At 45.0% G+C, this 21,041-nt stretch overlaps 1 long non-coding RNA gene across 1 annotated transcript in view; it reads right to left on the bottom strand.

Moving 5' to 3' along the window:
- LOC149864332 (uncharacterized) overlaps nt 1-21,041 on the bottom strand; it is an 80,037-nt gene that overhangs the window by 53,822 nt on the left and 5,174 nt on the right. Inside the window, exon 2 of the long non-coding RNA XR_016442624.1 lies at nt 2,668-2,739. This is a non-coding gene — a long non-coding RNA (uncharacterized LOC149864332). The remainder of the gene's footprint in view (nt 1-2,667; nt 2,740-21,041) is intronic.

Here is a 21,041-nt window from a genome sequence, read left to right on the forward strand (position 1 = left end):
CTAACTGGCTGGAAGGCCACACCCAGAGAGTGGTGGTGGACAGGTCTTATTCGACCTGGAGGGATGTGGGCAGTGGGATCCCCCAGGGCTTGGTCCTTGGGCCTGCACTGTTCAACAACTTCATCAGCAACTTGGAGAAGGGAGTAAAAATCACCCTGTTCAAATTCACAGACAACACTGAGATGTGGGAGGAAGTGGGCACGCTAGAAGGGAGGAATAGGCTGCAATTGGACCTAGACAGGTTACAGGGGTGGGCCGATGAGAACAGGATGGGTTTCAACACTGACAAGTGCGAGGTGTTGCACCTGGGGGGGAAGAACCAGCAGCATACCTACAGGCTAGGGAACTCCCTTCTCATCAGTGCAGAGGCAGAAAAGGATCTTGGAGTCATTATTGATGCCAAAATGAACATGGGCCAACAGTGTGGGGACGCGGTCAGGAAGGCCAACCACACTTTGTCATGCATCCACAGATGCATCTCAAGCGGGTCCAAGGAGGTGATACTCCCCCTCTATGAGACACTGGTCAGGCCGTAGTTGGAGTACTGCATCCAGTTCTGGGCGCTGCACTTCAGGAGGGATGTGGACAATATGGAGAGGGTCCAGAGGAGGGCCACTCGCATGATCGGGGGCAGCAAGGCAGGCCCTACAAGGAGAGGCTCAGGGACCTGAATCTGTTCAGCCTCCACAAGAGAAGGCTGAGGGGGGATCTAGTGGCCTGTTACAAACTAGTCAGAGGGAACCAGCAGGCATTGGGGGAGTCCCTGTTCCCCCAAGCTCTACCAGAAGTGACTAGAAATAACGGTCACAAGCTGACAGAGGGTAGATTCAGACTAGGCATCAGGAGGCGCTACTTCACTGTCAGGGCAGCTAGGATCTGGGGGTCTTTAAGAGGAGGCTAGATGAACACCTTGCCGGGGTCGTCTGACCCCAGTACTCTTTTCTGCCATGGCAGGGGGTCGGACTTGATGATCTGCTTGGGTCCCTTCCAACCCTACCAACTATGAAACTATGAAAGTACTATCCTCTGAGCCCAATGATCCAGCCAGTTTTCTATCCACCTTACAGACCATTCATCCAACTCATACTTCCTTAGCTTGCTTGTGAGAATGTTGCAGGAGACTGCATCAAAAGTCAAGGTATATCACATCCACTGGACTCCCCACATCCACAGAGTTGGTCATCTTATCATAGAAAGCAATCAGGTTGGTCAAACATGACTTGCCCTTGGTGAATCCTGCTGTTTTTAATCACATTCTTCTCCTCCAAGTGTTTATAAATTAATTCCTTGAGGATCAGCTCTGTAATTTTTTCAGAGACTGAGGTGAAGCTGACCAGTCTGTAGTACCCTGGATCCTCCTTCTTCCCATTTCTTAAAGATGGGCATTGTATTTGCCCTTTTGTAATCATCCAGGACCTCTCCTGATCACCATGAACTTTCAAAGATGATGGCCAGGGGCTCCTTTCTCAATCATGTTGGCCAACTCCCTCAACATCCTTGGGTGCACCCATTTGGCCCCATGGACTTGAACATGTCCAGCTTTTCTAAATAGCCCCTAAACTGTTCTTTCACCACTGTTGGCTCCTCATCTCTTCCCCAAACTGTGCTGTCAGGTGCAGTAGTCTGGAAGCTGTCCTTGTCAGTGAAGATTGAAATGAAAAAGGCATTGAGTACTGTACTTCAGCTTTTTCTGCATCTTGTGTCAGTACATTGCCTCCCCCATTTAGTAAAGGACCCACGCTGGTCTTTCTCTGACATATTTGTAGAAACCCTTCTTGTTACCTTTCACCTCCCTTGCTAGCTGCAACTCCAGTTATGATTTGGACTTCCTTATTTTATCCCTGCATGCCCGAGCATACTCTTATACTCCTCCCTAGTTCTTTGTCCAAGTTCCACTTCTTGTAATCTTCCTTTTTGTGTTTCAGCAAACTGAAGCATTCCCTGATAAGCCAAGCTGGTCTTCTGCCATAATTTCTAGTCTTCCTGTGTATAGGGACTATAGGGAAGGACAGTTTATATTCATCCTTAAGTATTAAGTCCTCATGCAGGAAGAGGCTTGCCACCTCCTCCTATAGCTCTCTTGCCTCTCCCCTGAGGGATGCTACTAGGAGGCATCACTCACATCACAGGCACTCCCCCACCCAACCGTCATTGGAAGGAAACTGCAAGCCACAATCTCCACAGTGCCAAATCAGAATCTGGGTGGAAGCCTCAAAGGTGAGTGGTCCTGCCTGGACAGACACCTCACAGGTGCAAGCCAAAGAAAAGCTGGTAGTGGCAGTGGCTCCAGCATTGCAACATCCTCCAGCCATTTCTCTGGGTCTCTTAATCTGCTGCCTCTTCTTCCTGCCCCTCTTCCAAGCAGATTTTCCCTAGCAAACTCACCTAAAAGCTGGCCTGCTTATTGCTTCTTGATCCCAAAAGGTTCCCTTTTCCTTGCTTCCTCCGGCCAAGCTTACAGTGAAGGAAGAGTAACAGAGAGTTTCCAGACAAACTCCTTAGTGAACTCTCTCAGAACTCTAGTTAAGCAAGGGGCTTAAGAATAGGTCTAACTCATGAGTTTTAGCTACTTACACTAAATATATGTAGGTTAGCTACTCTGAATGGGGAAAAAAGAGCTTACTTTAAAGGTTCCCCTTCAAAGAGGAACAACCCTGTGCTACTCACCCATCCTGTAGGTCCAGAAGGTTAGGTGCCACTGTTGCATGGGACTGGCACACCAGACAGTCTTCTCCAAATCTTCAAGGAGAAAAAGAGGAAATACAATGGAACAGAGTTGCCGTTTTTGCCTGAGAAGGTCACAGTCAGGAAACAATCATAGCAGGTTGAGACAGCTGAAATTCAGGATGTGCCAGAACCAGAACTCATAGATTTCATGCCACCTGACAGCAGTAGTGCCTGCAGAAGACTGTATGCCCCCACAACAGAGCAGGACCCTTCAGAGACTAATGGATATTTGTTAGTTGATAAGGACCTTATATTCATCTGCAATTATCTCCTATGATGACTGGCAATTGTAATTGTTATATCTGGCTGGGGAAGGAAGAGTTGGAGACCTTTCAAAAGCTCTTACAACAGCCAGGTGGCAATGGTTCTTGTAATGCGCAAATGAACTCACATTACACGCAGTGCACACGGCAATTAGATCTCACACTGAATGAAGCAGACCTCTGCCCTGTGGCTAGATTCAGTGATCACTAACCAAAAACTGGAAGACAAAATATAACAGACCAAGAGAAAACAGTTGTGGTCAAAGCTAGTTACTTAAGCCTGTAACATTTTAGCTCTTCAGGCATGTCTCTACAAGATAAGTTCCTAATAAGAATAATATATGGTCCACCAGAGATTATTTTGTGGACTTAGAGAACACAGGAAGGGGTTTTCAGGCTGCTGAGCATATGGAGTAGTCAACCTGTTGGCTACCAGTAGTCAACCTGTTGGCTAAATATTTCCTTTGGAATTTTTCTCAGTTAAAGAAAAGGAAAAGTGGCATTCAATGAGATAAGGGTTTGTAGATTTTTTGTTTGACTCAGGTGGTCTAAGGAGAGTGTCCTACAGTTGTTGTTATTTATTTTTTCTTCTAAACTGAAAGCTCAAAATGTCAACATTTTGTCTTCAGGTCAAATTAGACAGACCAAGGAGAAGGAGTCTTTCTTTTACAAGAGGGCCAAAAGGATTCCCAAACCAGAGTTTTTTTGCCATTTCTAATGAAAAAATATTCAGCTAGTAATTGAAATAGATTGCAACACCCCTTCAATGTCAGAAGATTCTGGTTATAAGCATTATGCTTTAGGTCAGGGGTGAAAAACTCATTCAGTCCCCCAGGGCCAAATGAGTGGTGCGGGGCCAGCATATGGGCCAGACCAAACCCACAGATCAGCCCACATTCTGTATGTTTGAAGCAGGCACCAGGTGTGGCGTGGTCCTGCTCTGCCTGCTCCAGGACACTGCTGCACAGCCCTGAAGCATACACATTATGCAGCACAGCCCCAGAGCAGCAGAGCAGCCACCACATGCTTTGCACCCCCAATTAGAGGAATGGCACACAGCCACGTACTGCACATGGCCACCACTCTGCCACTCTGAAGTGAGAGCTGAAGTGGGAACCATGTGTAGTGCATGGGGCTATCAAGCACACTCCACAATACTACCTGCAAGTCAACTCAGAGAGGATAGGCAGCACTAGGGGCCTGATGATAGGGCTAGAAGACCAGATGTGGCCTGTGGGCCATGTCTTTCACACTCTTGCTTTAAGTCAAACTATGTATTAGTCACTCATCTCTGAAGAACAGTGAAGAAAGACCACATGTATAAGCATATGCTACAAAGAACTGTTCACAACCTGCTGAAATTTTACAGTGGTCATACTGATCTTACATTTTGTCTTCAAGAATAATAAAAATAACTATTTAAACAACAATGGGAGTAAAAAGTCAGTATAGGAAAAGCTATACTGCTGGTCTTTCAGTTAAATAGATTGCTTTGAAAAGGCACCTTTTAAGAAGTATTTCAGTGCTCTATAAAATGCTTCATTTGCTTGTGAGTGTTAGATATGAATATTGGTGGGGGGTTTTCTTTGGTAATGACTGGGTGCATCTACACAAGACACTAACTGTGCAGTAGCCTAATAACACTGTGCAGTAGCATGCCAGGCAAAACCTGCGCTAATTCACTACTGCACCGTAGCATTAGCCTACTGAGCAGTTAGCATCTGTACAAACCTATGAGCAAGTGCTACTGAGCAGTAGCTCCAGTTATTATGCATTGATTTACTACTTGGTTATCCAAGTACTAAATTTAATGCGCAGTAACTACAGCCTATTAATGAACATGTAGTCATACCCATTGATAGCTTATTCATCAGACTTAATTCAGTATTTAAAACACAATGCCCTGACTGTTGGTTTATCAAATTGATTGAGGAATACTGCAGAGAACAGCAGATAGTTTGTGCTCCAGCAAAGTTTTAAACTCAAGTACAGAAAAGAATTTATAAAAGCAATAGCATATGACTTACAAAGTTGTTTTCAGGGATGAAAATATTGACCACCTTATTCCATTTATGCTAGCTATTTTATCATCCACAAAATACATACACCATTATTCTAGAACTACAGTACAACACTATTTCCAATGAACAATGGTTTCAACTGTTCAATTACATTGTGGCACCAAGAAAACATCAGGAAAACAAATTTTATGAACTATAAGAAATACAAGCTTGAAAGCAAATTATTTCTCCCACCAATCTGATCAGGAGCATTGTAACAGAGGAAAGGGAATACCAATTAAACAGGCACAGTATTAGAAATGACTCATTTAAAAAGTGGTAGTAAGAGAAAAGAAAACAGATGTTTTCTTCCCTCCAAGTACCCGGTCTTGACTGTGCACTATTTGTGTGGTGACAAAGAAGTATCTACACTGTTTTTACATGTTAATTAGAGCTTCTGAGTGAGGTTTAGTTTGACACCAAATGAGTCTCTCACTTGCTCCATTTAATTCTTTCCTGCTATCTGGGTTATTTTTATCTTTACTAGCCCTCAGGATTGTAACCAAAATGAAATTCATATTTCTATAGACACATAGTTTGAAGATTTCTCCAACAAATCTTCTTGGCTTTTTTTTTTTTTTTTTTTTTAGAATTCCAAACCACTGTTTCTTATTCAAAAGAATCATTTCAGTGGCCTCCTTCATTACTGCAGTTTGTTTGCAGAGAACAAGCAGTAGTTCACAAGCCCTTCTCTACTCCTTCTTCCTTTGACAACTGACAAAAAAGCATTCCTAAAGGAGAATGTTTTGCCCTTGCATCCACATCGCAGATCTCAGCTGTGATCACAGTATCGAAGACAAGCCATAGTGCATATCTAAAAGTAAAATGTTACCTTTTTTTCGGATAAGGAATGACAAATTACAACATGCACATACTAGGTAAAAATCCTGATTCTCATTACAGACTTTCATTTTGCATGGAAGAGGCAGGGAACAGCTTCTACACCAGCTTTAGAGCAGTAGGTCTCAACCTTTTGAGACTCAAGGCACCCCTCCATAATTTTTATGAATTTAGTGGTACCCATTCTCTGAGTTTATCTTATGACTAATGTATAAGTGTTTGCACACCCTACGGTGATAACATTATGTGGCATCTTGCAGCAACCACAGGAGGAACTCATAGCACCCCAGGTGCCACAGCATCCAGGTTCAGAATCACTGCTTTAGAGAAATGAGCATGGGGTTTCAAGGCCCAAAGTACAGGATTTTGTTCCCAGTTCTGTTATTGATTGGTGTCTAATTCACCTGCAGTTTCCATATCAGTTACAATGGTCCAAATTCTAATAGCCTGTCCACACAGAGCAGACCTTTACCCTGCCAACTGCCCCATGGATTTTAGTGAGAGTACTAATGGAATGATGTTGAGGTGATGCTGTCACTAGGATGGTCCAGGAAACGTGGGAGGCAACAATTTTTGTGAGTGATACCTTTTATTAGACCAACTGCATGGTTGGGATAGATGAAGGCAAGCCTTCTGGTATCACAAAACCCTTCCTCAGGCATCCAATGATGCCAGAGGAAGGGCAGTATGATAGCTAAGAGGTTGCCTATGTCTATCCCAACCATGCAGTTGTCAGTAAAAGATATCACCAGGAATCCACGTTTTCTGTTTCCCATGGAAAAATGGAGTAAAACACAGATTTCTCCCCCTTACTGAAGTAAATGCAGATTTCTCATTTTAGCAGAGAAACCCATGGATTTTGCAGCAAGCTGTCTGTAGGCTGGCAGAGTTCCAGCCTGCAAGGGGCAGGAAGGGAGCAGGAGGAGGGTGGTCAGGCAGGGGGCACCATGTAGCCTGGAAAGCAGTTCCCACAGGTGAGTTGAGGTGGGGGGTGGGGGTTGAGGTCCCCATAGGGAGGGAGGGATGCAGTTAGGAAGGGCTGGCAGTGTGTGGAGCTTACCCTGCACTGCTGGGTCTCCCCTGCAGGCTCTGAAGGCTCTGATGAAGGGCAATAGGGCAGAAGCCCAAGCCCATAGCGTGCACTTGCACAGATCTGGGGGGTGTGAGTCCCCCCACCCCCCCGATAGGGTTGCCAACATTCCCAGATTAGCTGGGAGTCTACCAGAATTGGCACTGATCTGGTGACTATTGAAAGCAATCTGAGAGACTGATATTGTGAATGGGTTGAACAGTACAATTAATGACTAGGGGTGCACCAATACATTAGTCCTGTATCAGATCGGCACCAATATAAAGAAAACTGGCAGTATCAGCAATCAACTTTATTTTGCTGATGTGTCTGATAATGTCACCAATAAATGCCCCATGCATGTGCGCAGCTGCAGCACAGCACACAGGCAGCCAGGAGTACAGCCTGGCAGTGTGGAGAGCAGCCAGGTCTAGCTGGTAAGTCTGTTGTGAGGGAAGGGACCCCAGTGATGAGGGAAAGAGGGAGTGGCTGGGGGTGGGGCTGGGGCTGGGGCAATGGCAGGGGCAGGGGCAGGGGCAGGTACTGCAGTCAGGGCAGGATGAGGCACAGGACAGAGCCGTGAGTGGCTTGTCCAGGGGTGCAGGGAGGGCGGGGTGGCTCCTGCCGCTACACCCCCCCGCCCCCAGGAAGGCATAAGGAGCATGTGCCTCCCTGAATCTGCACATGGGGTGAGAGCAGGCTGTCACTGCAGACTGGAGCTAGGGGCCATGCCAGGCTTTTCCCAGCAAAGGGGCTGAGCCAGGGTTGCACTCAGGGCAGGCAGCAGTGGCATTGGGAGGGGGGTATAGTGAATTTTGGGGTGGCTGCAGCCCCCCCGCGAGCTCCCCTCCTAGTGCCGCCACCACCACCTGCGCTGAGCACAGCCTGGCCCAGCTCCCCACCAGAAAGAGCTCAGTGCCTCCCTGGCCCCAGCTGCAGCAGTAGCTTACCATAGCCCCACATGCAGATCTTGGGGCACATGCCACCCATGCCCTTCTGAAGGGTGTGTAGCAGTGGGAGCTGCTTCCTTCCCCCCCACCCCATGCCCTCTGGACCAGCTGCTCATGGCTCTGTCCTGTGCTCAGCCCTGGCTGTGCAGTGCCTGCCCTACCTCTGCCTCAGCCGCAGCCCCTCCCTCACTGTGGGGGCCTCAATCTGCCCCCCACGTCCCTTCCCTCACCCCTGCCCCCACAACAGACTTACCAGCTGGATGCTGCTCTCCAAGCTGCCTGGCTGCATATCAGCAATCAGATCACTATTGACTGATATGGCTCATAAAAAATCTGCCATCAATAATGGCCCAAAATATCTCTAACAGTGCACCCCTAGTAATGACATTATGTCATTTTGGGGAAAAAAATTCTACTGGAATAGCAGTCAGAGTTGGCAACCCTACCCCTCGAAGTGCATGCTGCAGCAGGGAGCTGGCCCCACACTGACCAAGCCCACAAGAGAGAGGCAGCAGTGGGGAGCCAGGCTCCATGCTCTGCTTTGCTGCAGTAGCCATTGTCTTCTGTCATGGGCACGGGGCTGCAGACCCGGGTCCCTGACCCCGTAGCCCTAGCATCTTAAGGCCCCTCCAGCAGGGCTGGGGAGGCAGGAGCTGTGGATGTGGGGCAAGGGACACCAACAGGGCTGGGAGACCTGTGGTGAGGGACACCAGCAGGGCTGGGGAGGTGTGGGGGGCAATAAGGGGCACCAGCAGGGCCAGGGAGCCTGTAGGTGGGCCTTTAATTTTGATCATGGATTTTGGGGGTTTTATCAGAGAATTTGTGATTTTTTATCATGGAAAACCAGGATCCCTAGATATCATTCACTACTTTTTTTTGCCTCCTTAATGGAATGAAGCATTCACTGCTCACTCTGAGTAACTGCAGCAGAATCAGACTCATGAGAGGACAATTGGTGGATAACAATGATGTAAAAATGTTTAGAATAAAACCCAAAGCTTGTAGTATAAAAGTTCTTTTCAGTAAAAAAAATGCTAAGGAACCCCTTATCACTCTTCTACTTTAGTTAGGAAAGAAAGGGATCAAAATTGAAAACATCTTTCTTTTTGTGTTCCATGGAACTGGGAATTCTGTGCCTATGACATTTCAAACATTACTGCAATACATATTCATAATAATACTAAAATATAGCTGTTTCTGTTTTTACTATTTCTTTGATGCTTATTACCTTCAAGTCAACTAGCTGTGTACTCAAGATGATTACAATATGCATACAAAAGAGCTAAGGGGGGGGAAAATGTGTTGCTAAACAGCTTACCTCTTCAAAAAGAACAATGTTTACCAAGATAAATGCAGAGAGAGGGTGGTTGTTTTAGATCACTATGACTAATGTTAAGAAACAGCTGGTAAGGAATATTAGGTAATCACATACACAGGCTGCAAACTGGGAACATTATGCTAACATATCTACTATAATTTTATTCCCCTCCCCACGCATTTATTCAAAGCTGCAGCTGTGATGCTGCCTTTTGTACATTAGAAACTATTAAGAAAAAGCAGCATGAATCATCATCTTTTGCTTGTGTTATTTTAACTTAGTCACTCAAGTGCAGTTCTTCTAGGACAGTAACAATAGACGGAAACTGAGTTGTATTTTTTATTTGTATGGACAACTTTAGTGCTCCTTTCATTTCCGTTTTAAAAGAATGAAAAGCAGTCAATTCAGATACAATAAATGTATTTTTTCTGTCAATGTGTACATCTAATCTATTTATTTCCTGAACATTTCTGAATGGTCTGTCTTTTTATAGCTTATGCAAAGTATAAATTATTTCACCTGACCTAAGGTAATCCTTTTCATAAGTTACAACTGATAACTTATTTACCACAATCCTAAATACAGTTATAGTAGTAATGCTGAAAAATCTGGGGGCAATACATAAATAAAGGAGAAGGAAACGTTCATTGTTGTTATTTATTTCTTGAAGATAATTTTTGGCCATGGAGCTTCAGCTGTACTTTTCAGTGATTCTATGACTGGTGAGTTTTTCAAAAGTGCTTTAGTAAATTCTAAATCAGACAGACAAGGTTCCTTGTGTAAATGTGATATCTTTTATAAGACCAACTATATAGTTGGAAAAACTGTTCTTTGCAAGCTTTTGGGTATAAGCACCCTTCTTCAGGCAAGAAAAAATGGTTTTTTTCAAGCTTTTCATACAAACACACTTCTTCAAGCAAGAAAGGTGTTTGTACGCAACAGCAGTGGTGATGCATAGGGGTGCATGGGGGTCAGGCTGCACTCCCTGCTTAGGTGACAAGTGGGCAGGCAGGAGCACTGGTGCCTCCCCTGCAAGTGCCAGCCAGAATGAAGTAATCCGGGAGCAGCTGCAGCCACTTACAGGTGAGTGCGATCCCTTGCGGGGGGACCCCCCCACCCGTCCGCGAGACTAGCCACACCTCCGGTTGTTGACTGCTCACTTGGGGGGGCATGTCCCCCCCGACTCGGGTGACACCAGTCACCCATGCCCAAAAGCTTGTGAAGAACAATTTTCCCAACTATTTAGTTGATCTAATAAAAGATATTACATCTACCCAAAGAACCTTGTCTGCCTATGACCTTAGACCAATACAGCTGCAACCAACACCCCCAAAATCAGAGAAATGTTTCTGCAAATCTCACCAAATGTATCAAACCTAAATTAAAGTTTCAACAATGAAGTATTCATAAACATCACCATTTCTCTATCTGATGTTTGGTTTTAATTTGTAGGAAAGCTGGTGTTTTCTGAAATACAAGGCTGTTTGCCCATTTGTTCATACAAGGGTATGCATGGGGAGGAACAGTACTGAATGACTTCATAGAGAGCAACACCGTGCAGTGTCTTTGTTACTTTAATACTAAATCTCTTTAGAATACATTTTGCCAAATTAATTTCTAGTGGCATTATGATAAACATGATCACTTGGCTGCCACTAATATACTTGAAACGAGGTTATACCTCTTTCTTCCACAGAAAGCCAAAGATTGTGCTAAAAATTTATTGTCACAGCCCTGATCAACCTCCCTGTTATGGCTGATCACCAGGCTATGGTGTGTGGACCCACAGATTGGATCTATGTATTTTTAAGCTCCCTTGAGTCTGGATAAGCCCCAGGCACTGTCTCTGTAGTCTCGAGGCACATTCCCTGGGCACAGGCTCTCTGCCCAGTATTCCAGCACACGCGCCTGCCCCCCCAGGCACTTTGGTTTATAATTCAACCCTTCAGGGAAATTGGAGAGTTGAATCAAATAAGATATGGGATTTACAAAGAGATTTTCAAACCAAACACTATACTTTTAAGGCCGCATAAGAGATGCGAAACCAGGCAAAACAAGAAATACCACAATGCAGTCCTGAGCCCTGTTTCTTCATCAGTGTTGAGCTTCGGTGGGATGTGGTTATTGTCCTTGTCCTTTCTTGGTTTCAGGTACAGTCCCCTGGAAACTACTTCTCTAGGTCAGACATCTCCTCTGGATCATCAAGTAGGGTGGCCATCTTAGAGGACACTCCAGTTGTCCTCTGCCCTCTATTGATACAAAACCTGATGCCTTTATATCCTTTATTTTTCTCCTGAAGAGAAAAATAGAGGACATAAAGGTGTTTGTTGGGTTTTGTATTAATAGAGGATAGAGGACAGAGTAGCAGAAAATTGGAATGTCCTCTATGGCCACCCTATCATCAAGCCTGCACACCTGGCCCAAACATGCTTTGTTTCCCTTAGCTCCTCATGTGCTGTTCTGCCTCTAATTCTCCTAGCCTGTCTTTCTATAAGCTAGCATTAAAATCTTGATTTTAATCCTTCTTTTACTTAGTTTTTTTTTCTATTTTTCTCTATCTCTTGCTCTCCCCCAGTTCTCCATTTCTCTACAAACCAACTGACGAGAACAGACTTTACCTTGCTTGTAGCCACTGCCCTTGCTTATTCAGCTGTCTAGATAAACTCCTAAGTGCCATTCCACCTTTTCTTGCCACAATAAATATGATACAAAAATGAAGTATCAGTAATCATAAGACAAATATACAGAAAGCTCACAATCACAAGCAGAACTGATGTATTATATGAAGACAGGTTCCCCTAACCATCACAGTTGGCAGCAGGCAACTCGCAATGTGGACACCTAATTAGCAGCACTGGCAGGAGTGTAATATTTGTGGGATTTTCAGAAAGAACAGTAGCATTTTCAAAGAGAATGACTAGCCACAGACAGATTCTGCTAATACATGAGCATATGTCACTCATAGAGCTGGTCAACCTCCTCTTCCTGGACACCCACCAAACTGCTCTGTACATCTCAATTTGGCAGGCCACAGTATGCTTCTGAAGTTTGAAGAGAGGCTACATACTGCCCTAGCATGGAGTGACTAAACACACTGTCACATACTCCATACAGTACACTCTCCTGAGCCCTGGAACCTACAATCTGAGCACCTGTCCCCCCAGACCAATGCTGGCTATTCAGACTGCCAAAATACAATGTTTCCTAGAACTTGCCACAGCAGGTGTGAACCTTCTGGTTTACATTAGAATGCTACAAGAGTATAGGAGAAATTAAGGTAAACAAACTCAAACCAAGTGTATGAAGATACTATTGCTATTTCCTTAATAGCAAAAGAAATATGCAAATCTAGACAGAAATAATAATCCCTACCTGTATTTTCTGAAGCATTCTTTGGGCTGAGGTCAGGTCCCTTGGAATGGTATTGGATTCTTCTGTGCAGCTTATGGTTATCTTCTAAGCTCTCCAGCCCAGCTTACCTTCTCTTAAATAAACTAGTCCTCCAGCTAAATTGCCCCAACATACTGTAAAGGTTTATCCATCAGATCTGCCTTCCCCACCCCAACCAAAAATTCTTGTGCATGTCTGGGAGGCATGATCCTGTCTATAGTGGATATATATAAAAAGGTGGATATATAGTGACAAATAAGCATGAATAATACAGCAGTTTTCAACACTCAGCTACTTCTGTCTTTGGTAACTTTTTTCTGCTCCCAAACCCTCACCTTTGTATAGACAAACCTGGCCAGACCTAGTCAGTTATTGCCTGGTCAAACTGCCTCAGCTTCACCTAGATAATTGCCTCAAATTGTTTCCTTCTCAAGGGCCCACCAATAAAATGTAACAACTGACTATTGTGCCAAGGTCTGGGAGGGACGTGACAGAGGCCTAATCCAAAAAGGTGGATATATAGTGACAAATAAGCATGAATAATACAGCAGTTTTCATAGTAGTAACTTCAGTATACCAACAATAATTCATTTTATATACGTCTCCCACTTCATTGTATATGGCCACTGGGATAGACACTGTCATTCTATTCTTAGAGCTGCACTATATAGCCACACCAGCTAAATCAGGTAGCCATTAGGGCTGTGTGAGGCTTCGGTTGCTGATTCAATTCAGAGGAGATTCAGCCCAATTTGGCAGCCAAATCTCCAAATCGAATTTCGAAACCAATGAAAAGGTCCAGATCGATTCAAAGCCTCCAAATTGATTCAGAGAAGATTCAGAAAAGATTTGGAGATTCAGGCAGCCCCCGCTCATGACCACAGGGAGCTGGACCCAGGCCCCATACTGGTAAGTAGGAAGCGGGGGGGGGGGGGTGCTGGAGGAGGGGGAAGGGGAGGCCCCATCCCCTGCCCTGCTCCCCCAGCCCCTCTGACTTCCCCCCAACCCCTGCCTGCTCTCCCTGTCTCATCAATGGCTGTCCCACCTTTTAAAAAAAAAAAAAAGCCCCACACTCATCGGCTGCTGCAGCTGCCATCAGGGCCTCTTCTGGCTCATGGCAGAGCCCCCCACACAGCATAGAGCAGGAGGGGCAGGGGGGATCCCCACCCCCCTCCTGGCAGGATGGAGTGCAGGGCTTTTAAGTGCCAGGATGCTGGGGCCAGGCAGAACAACCATTGACAGGGCTGGGAGAATGGGCAGGGGATGGGGTCTCTTCAATGATTGGCAGTGGCCGAATCTCTGGATAAGATTCAGTCAGATCAATTCAGGACACTGATTGGAATCACGCAATCAACTCACTGTCCCCTGAATAGTCCAAATCTGAATCCAAAGGAAATACTAGCCACTTCGCACAGGCCTAGTAGTCATGGTGCAGGTTGGCATTTGCCAGGAGGAGCAGAATTGGATGGTCTCCATTTCACCAGCCATTGGCTATGCTGGGCACCTACTATACATCAAAATGGGTAGAAATAGCTAGTAATAACTGAGAACAAGCAGTAACATTGAGATTGTATCATCAGACCAAGCAGAAACATTGCTGTGGTCTGGTTCCCAACCATCCATACAACAAACCATATTTAAAGGACACCTGTAATAATGTAGCAAGTAAAAATCAGAAAAATCTACTTGTTCCTTGAGCATACTGGTTATCTGCTGTGCCAAAAAAAGTTTCACTGCCACATGTGACCTCTTGGCAACAAAACTTTTTCTGACTGGAGCAATATAAGTTATTGGTCCCACCTTAACTGAAAAATACTCAAGTTGAAAAAATGTATTATCACATAGTGCTCTGTGGATCAAGACATGATGAACACAAGTATGGCATTCAAGTCAGTGGAATTCCCATTATTTCCTGTGGTGTAGGAAGTGCAAAAAGGCAAAACTGTTGGCATGTTCATTGAAATGGAAGGCTGCAAGGGACCTCACAATGTCATCTTGTCCAGCCCCAGCTCAAGGCAGGATCATACCTGACTAAACCATCCCAGCCAAGTTTCTATCCAACCTACTCTGGAATATTTCCAGGGATGGAGATTTCACTACTTGCCTAGATAGCCTGTTCCAATGGTTGATTACCCCAATTGCCAGAATGTTCCTCCTAATCTCCAACCTAAATTTCCTGTGATGCATCCTGAGGCCATGGTCTTAGTCCTGTCCCCTACAGCCACAGAGAAAAGTCAGTCTCCATCCTCTTTATCTCCATCCCCTTTAGTGATTTGAAGACTGTTATCAAATCTCCCCTTTGTCTTCTCTTCTTCAGACTAAATGACCCTAACAGAAGAATAACCTTAGAGCAGAAGAATTACTTTCCTTGATTTACAAGTAATGTTCCTGGCTGCTTGCAGACATGGAGGGGAAAAAAAGTGCTTTATTTTAAATTTGGCATGCTACTGCAGCAAGCACAGCACATGACCAGAAGAGGCAGCACTTTACTTCAACCTGGCTCTGCAGCATCTGTATAGATCAGGTGCATTAATGGGGATTTTTGGTACTTTTATCTAAGAGCTGATTGAATCGGCTCTTAGATAAAAGCACCAAAAAGCTGCAAAGCTGGGTTAAAATAATGCACTGTTTCTTCTGGTAAAGCGCTGGTTTGGGGAAGGGTGGAGGGGCTCCACATCTGCAAGCAGCTCCTGTTAATACAACCCAGTATACTCTTTGCCTTTTTTATAACAAGAGTGCACTAATGGCTGACATTCAGCTTAAAGTCTACTGTAATTCCCATGTCCTTCTCTACAGTATGGCAGCCTAGCCAGTCATTCTCCAGTCTATATTTGTGCATGTAATTATTTCATCCCAAGTGCAGAACTTCGCAGTTATTCTTGTTGAATTTCATTTGGTTGATTCAGATCATTTTTCCAGTGTATACAGATCATTCTGGATCCTCTACAGTGTCTGCAACTCTACCCAACTTGGTTTTGTCTGAAAATGTTCTAAGCATGCACCCATTCCTATGATCAAAATCATTAATGAAGTTATTAAACAATACTGAACTCAGGACAGATCCCTGAGGAGCTTCACTTTATACTGCCTCAGAACTAGACATAAACCATTGATGACTACTTACTGAGCACAATGATTTAATCAGTTATATATCCACCTTACAGTGCTTGCATCTAGTCTATTATTAAGCTAAGGAAATACAATGTCACAAGAAACAGTGTCTAAAGACTTGCTAAAATCAAGGTATATTACATCCACTGCTCTCCCCCAATCCACAGAGCCTGTCACCTTATTATAGAAGGAAATCAGATTGGACAGACATTGACTTGTTCTTGGTGAATCCATGTGGGCTTTTCCTGATCACCTTGTTCTTCTCTAGGTGCTTCACAATAGATTCCTTGGGAACCTGCTCCATGATCTTTCCAGGTAATGAGGTCAAAAACCATAGAGGGAGCCACACTTTGAAACTAAATTTCATGGTGTATGGGTGGACTGGTGACACCATGTTCACTCACACTTATCTTGCTTTGTGCATGTTATTGTTAGTTTTACTACAGTCAAAAGTACAGTGATGCTTTCCAAACAAAAATTCATTAAAGTACTGAGAGAGAAACCAAATAAGTTTGGAACTATAGAGATAAGTAATTTTGCAAATGTTTGATGTGATATCTGTTGGAGGGTGAAATGCCCTCATCATATAGGGCGCTTATCTAAGTAATCGGCATTCACCTGCTAAAAATGTTCCTGGTTTAATTTTCCTTTCTTATTTTATGACAACTAATTCAATAACATGGGCGTGATTCACCACATAATGGCTTATTAAGCTATAACTAGTGAAGTGCGCTAGAGGGCACATCAGAACAATTTTACCTGCCTGCCCTTTCAGTACTACTTTACTACCAGGTAGCATTTTAGGACAAGATTTGGTTGGTTTATTTTCTTGGGTCGTGGTGGTCTGCTTTTTGGGGGAGGAATTGTTGGCAGCTTTGCTTGAGAGCCATGAGTTTTTTGTGGGGGTTGAGTTCAATAAGCAGTGCTGCCTGCTGGCTCCCCTGCACCGTGTTGTGCCATGCCTCTGGAAGAGCTGCTGGGCTCCAACTGTCCTATGAGCCAGCCTTGCTGGGGCCCCATTCACCATGGGGCAATCAGAGCCCAGTGGCTGGGCCAAGTCGTGGGGCAATCAGAGTCCAGTGGCTTGTCCAGCAGCACAGCACAAGGGAGCCAAGTGAGGGAACATGGCCCCCCTCCTCTGGCTCTCCCGCAGTGCACGCAGCAATGGGAGCCACCCACCCATGTTCCTGGAGGAGCAGCCAGGCTCCGATTGCCCCATGACCCAGCCCACCCTAAGCCCAGCCCAGTGCAGCCTCAGCCTCACTTCTCCCCACTGCCCTTCCCTACCCCCGACCCCTTCCCCTACCATCTTTCCTGGGGGGAGGGTGCATGCACATACATGCATGCACCCAGCCCCCCCCAAAAAAATTTCTCCCTCCACCTATGCTTAGGGCCTTGTTACATAATAATTTTGTGTGGCTTCTAGAGCTCTTAATCCCTGGACTGTCCACACATTAACACCTTAAAGTAGTTTTAAGCACTCATTATGCAGCTCAAAGTTACACCACTCCAGGACAAGATTATCTCTGATCTGCACTACCTAGCTGCTATTCCATTATGGTATAACCAGTCCCCACAGATGTGCCACAGTTGCTTTAAAGTCCATTTTGCAAAGTCTGTGAACCAAATCTGATTTCACTTTATGGGCCTAAAGGACAGTTAACCATCTTTGTTAAGTGTCATTTTGGGCAATTACACAGTTTGGGAGGTGGCCAAAATAGAACTGACTTTCATATTTACCTGCCAGAAGCAAAATGGAAGAGGAGGACAATTACTTTCCCATGTTTTAGCCCAATAGCATGGTGGTTAGAGTATTCACCCAGGAACCAGAAGACCCAGGACCACTGTATCTTGTGCTTAATATTCATTAGATAGAGAATAGTCAGGAACTCAAAAAGGAACTAGGTAATGCCCAACCTGTGGCTGAGTACAGCCTTCACCTAAGAACAGGAAATGCAAGCTAAATCCCTTCTAAGTGAGGGAATTCTAGAACCTGGTGTCTTCAGCTTCTTGGTGCCCTAAACAGCTAGGCTACTGAGCTAAAACATGGTGGGACCTGTCTCTCTCTACTGAAGTATCTAACACCTACTAGTCATGGTTTCCTGCATGGCTACAATTTGGGGACTTAGGTGGCCTTACACTAATACCTGGTTGAGTATATGGCACTGTACCATATGACGTCCTACTGAGCATGTTCTGTGGGTCTGTGCATGTTTGCCTGCCCAGCATGAATGATGCATGCCCCCAGAGGCTGGAGGAGCACAGCGATCACCCCCAGGCGACGGCAGCAGGGGGGGCATGGCAGTAGGGAGCTCCTGCAGGTGACCACGGTGGTGTCAGCAGCAGGGTCGATTGGTGTACCCCCTACACATCGCCAATGCTGCCCACAGCTGAATCACAAACTGTACATAAATACCAAAAACAGCAGTTATGTGCCTGGGTAACTACCATTCAGGAGGATAAAGTGAAATAGGATTCTGTCCTGTGCATCTTATGATCTTACACTCTCACTTCAAGAAAATTTTAACTAAAGGGGACCATTTTTCATTCCTCTCATCCCTCTGTAAGAAAAAACAGAAAGGATGGTAGTCCATTATTTGTACAGTTAAACAACATTGGCTATCTGGAAAAATGCAATGCTATTTTGGGCTATATCAACAGAACTATTACATAAAAAACAAGCAAGATAATTACTCAAGTCTAGACAGCAGTGGATAGACCTGAACTGGAATAAACAATTTGGATTTTAGTGTCACATTTTAGAAAAGCTGGTCAAACTGAAGAGAGAAAAACAACAAAATGTTAAAATACAAATTATGACTGATAAGCAAAGATTAAAAGGACTGGGTATGTGCAGCTTGGACAAAATAATACAGAAGGGAAATCAGTACCTGTCAACTGATGTTATAAAGAAGAACAGGAACTAAACAAAAGGTGTAATGAGCTTACTGTAAGGTATAGCAAAGGACTTGTGAGAGAAGGATGAGTAAAACCTTCATAAATCAAGTAGGCAATGTAACAAACTGCCAAATAATATTGTGAAGCTGCTACCCATAAAGATACAGATACTTGCTGAACTGGGTTGATTCAAGTTGGGGGGTTTCTTCTTTTCTGATTCATAGATTGTAAGGGGCTGGAAGGGACCTCACAAAATCATCCAGTCCAACCCCACCTGCACTAGGCAGGAAAGACAACTGAGGTCAGGTGACCCCAGCAAGGTGACCATCCAGTCTCCTCTTGAAGATTTCCAGGGTAGGTGATTGCACTACTGCTGGAGGGACACCTTGACTGTGAAGAAGTTTTTCCAAGTGTTAAGCTTGAAATGGTCTACCAGGAGTTTGCAGCCATTACTCCTGGTTTTCCCCAAGGGTGCCCTGGTGAACAATTGTTTGCCGAACCCTTGATGTATTCCCTTGATATAGCAGTATGCTGCCACCAAGTCCCCTCTTAGCCTTCTCTTTTTTAGGCTCAAGAGATCCAAGCCCCTCAGCCTTTCCTCGTATGGCTTGCCTTGCAAGTCTCTGATCATACGGGTGGCTCTCTGGACTCTCTCAAGCTTTTGATTGATAGGGTGAGCTAGCATCATCACCAGCAAACCATATGAAGTTCTATATAATGGCAGATAATCCAGACTGAGATTGCCCCAAACAGGGGTACTTTCAATTATATTTTCCAAATATATTTGACAAATGTGATCCAATGCAGGAAGCACAAGTTATATATATTCTGCCATTCAGACCTGCAAAATTTTATTGGCTCAGTGGTGAGAAACTGCAGGTGCAATATTAGGTTTTGAAAATGTGGTCCTTAAACTAATTTTAAATGGTGCTTAGTCTCCCATCTCTTTGGAGCTGTGCATTCACTCACATACAGGCATAGAGCTGACAAGCCCCAAACTTATTCCTGCTTTTAATCTAAGTGGGCTCTGCCCTCATAACAATCGGTAAGCAATATGATAAGGCTTTAAAAGGCATGTACAATAGGGCTGTGCAAAGTTTCGGATCACGATTCAGATTTGGAGATGATTTGGATGATTCAAAGGCCAAATCTATGAATCCAAATTGAACTGCTAGAAGCTTTAGGCTTTCCAAATCAATTCAGAAAAGATTCAGAGATTTGGCCATAGGGTATAATGGGGAATCAATGAAATATCTATAACTTTATCATTTTTCAGCTGATTTGGCTGAAACTTGCCGGGACGGTAGCTTCTGCTGAGAGCATGATGCCTGCTAAGTTTCAAGGTGATACGTATAGGGATTTCTGGGAAACTGCACCTCATATCCTGAAAGCAAAACTCATACCGTGTATGTGTTAAGCCACAACAGGGTGAAAACCACAGGGATGGTAGCTCTTGCTGAGGCCACAAAGCCTGCCAGGTTTCAAAGAAATAGGTAAATCTGGGAAACTGCACCTCAAACTGCTGACAAGCAAAACTCATGACATAGGTGACACTGGGTGTGTATTAAGACACAGGGGTGACCAGCCCTTCTCCTTAGTTGAATGACCAGGGTTCAGGTGGCTCATGGCCCCATCCTACCAAGTACCCACACACACCACTTTTAGCAGGACAGTGGTGCCCTCCCTGTATGAGGTATGCAGGGAATACTTGAGGGAGGAGCTATGCAAGGCGGTGCCTCATGTAGCCTTCCACTTCACCTTGGACATCTGGAGCAGCCACGGTGGAGATCACGCCTACCTCTCCCTCACAGGTGGTGTGATCAGTCAGGCCATCAGTGGACTCTCCTTCAAGCCGAGATGATGGATGAGTCCCACACAGCAGCAGAGATCATGGTGGCCATGAACTGCATGGTGCAGGGGTGAGCTCACCCACAGGTTCATGGTCACTGACAATGGGGCCAATATGCAGTCCATGATGCAACTTTGTTGGTATCTGCTGTGTGGCACACAAGTTCCACCGCATTGTCAGGGATGCCTTGGAGGGGGACAGGGATGCCGGTGATGGTGCCGTCACTACCAATCAGCTGATTTCAAAATGCAGGAAGGTGGCAGACTACTTCCACTGCAGCATCAAGGGGGGCAAGATGCTGCAGGAGAAATAGGCAGAGCTGAGCATCCCACAGCACAAAATCATGCAGGATGTGGAGACTTGGTAGAACTCCACATCATACCTGATGCTGGAAAGGCTCGTGGAGCAACAGAAGGCCATCTTGGCCTTGTTCAGAGATTGGGATCAGTGGCCACCTTAATAAGTGGGATACCATCTCTCAGATCTTAGTGGTTCTCAAGATGTTCCTTGAGGCCACTGAGGTCCTCAGCACTAGCAATGCCCTCCTTAGCCAGGTGATCCCCATA

This window comes from Crocodylus siamensis, chromosome 5 (assembly GCF_052110815.1).
Source record: "Crocodylus siamensis isolate JL-2025a chromosome 5, ASM5211081v1, whole genome shotgun sequence".
Classification (NCBI taxonomy): Eukaryota; Metazoa; Chordata; order Crocodylia; family Crocodylidae; genus Crocodylus; species Crocodylus siamensis.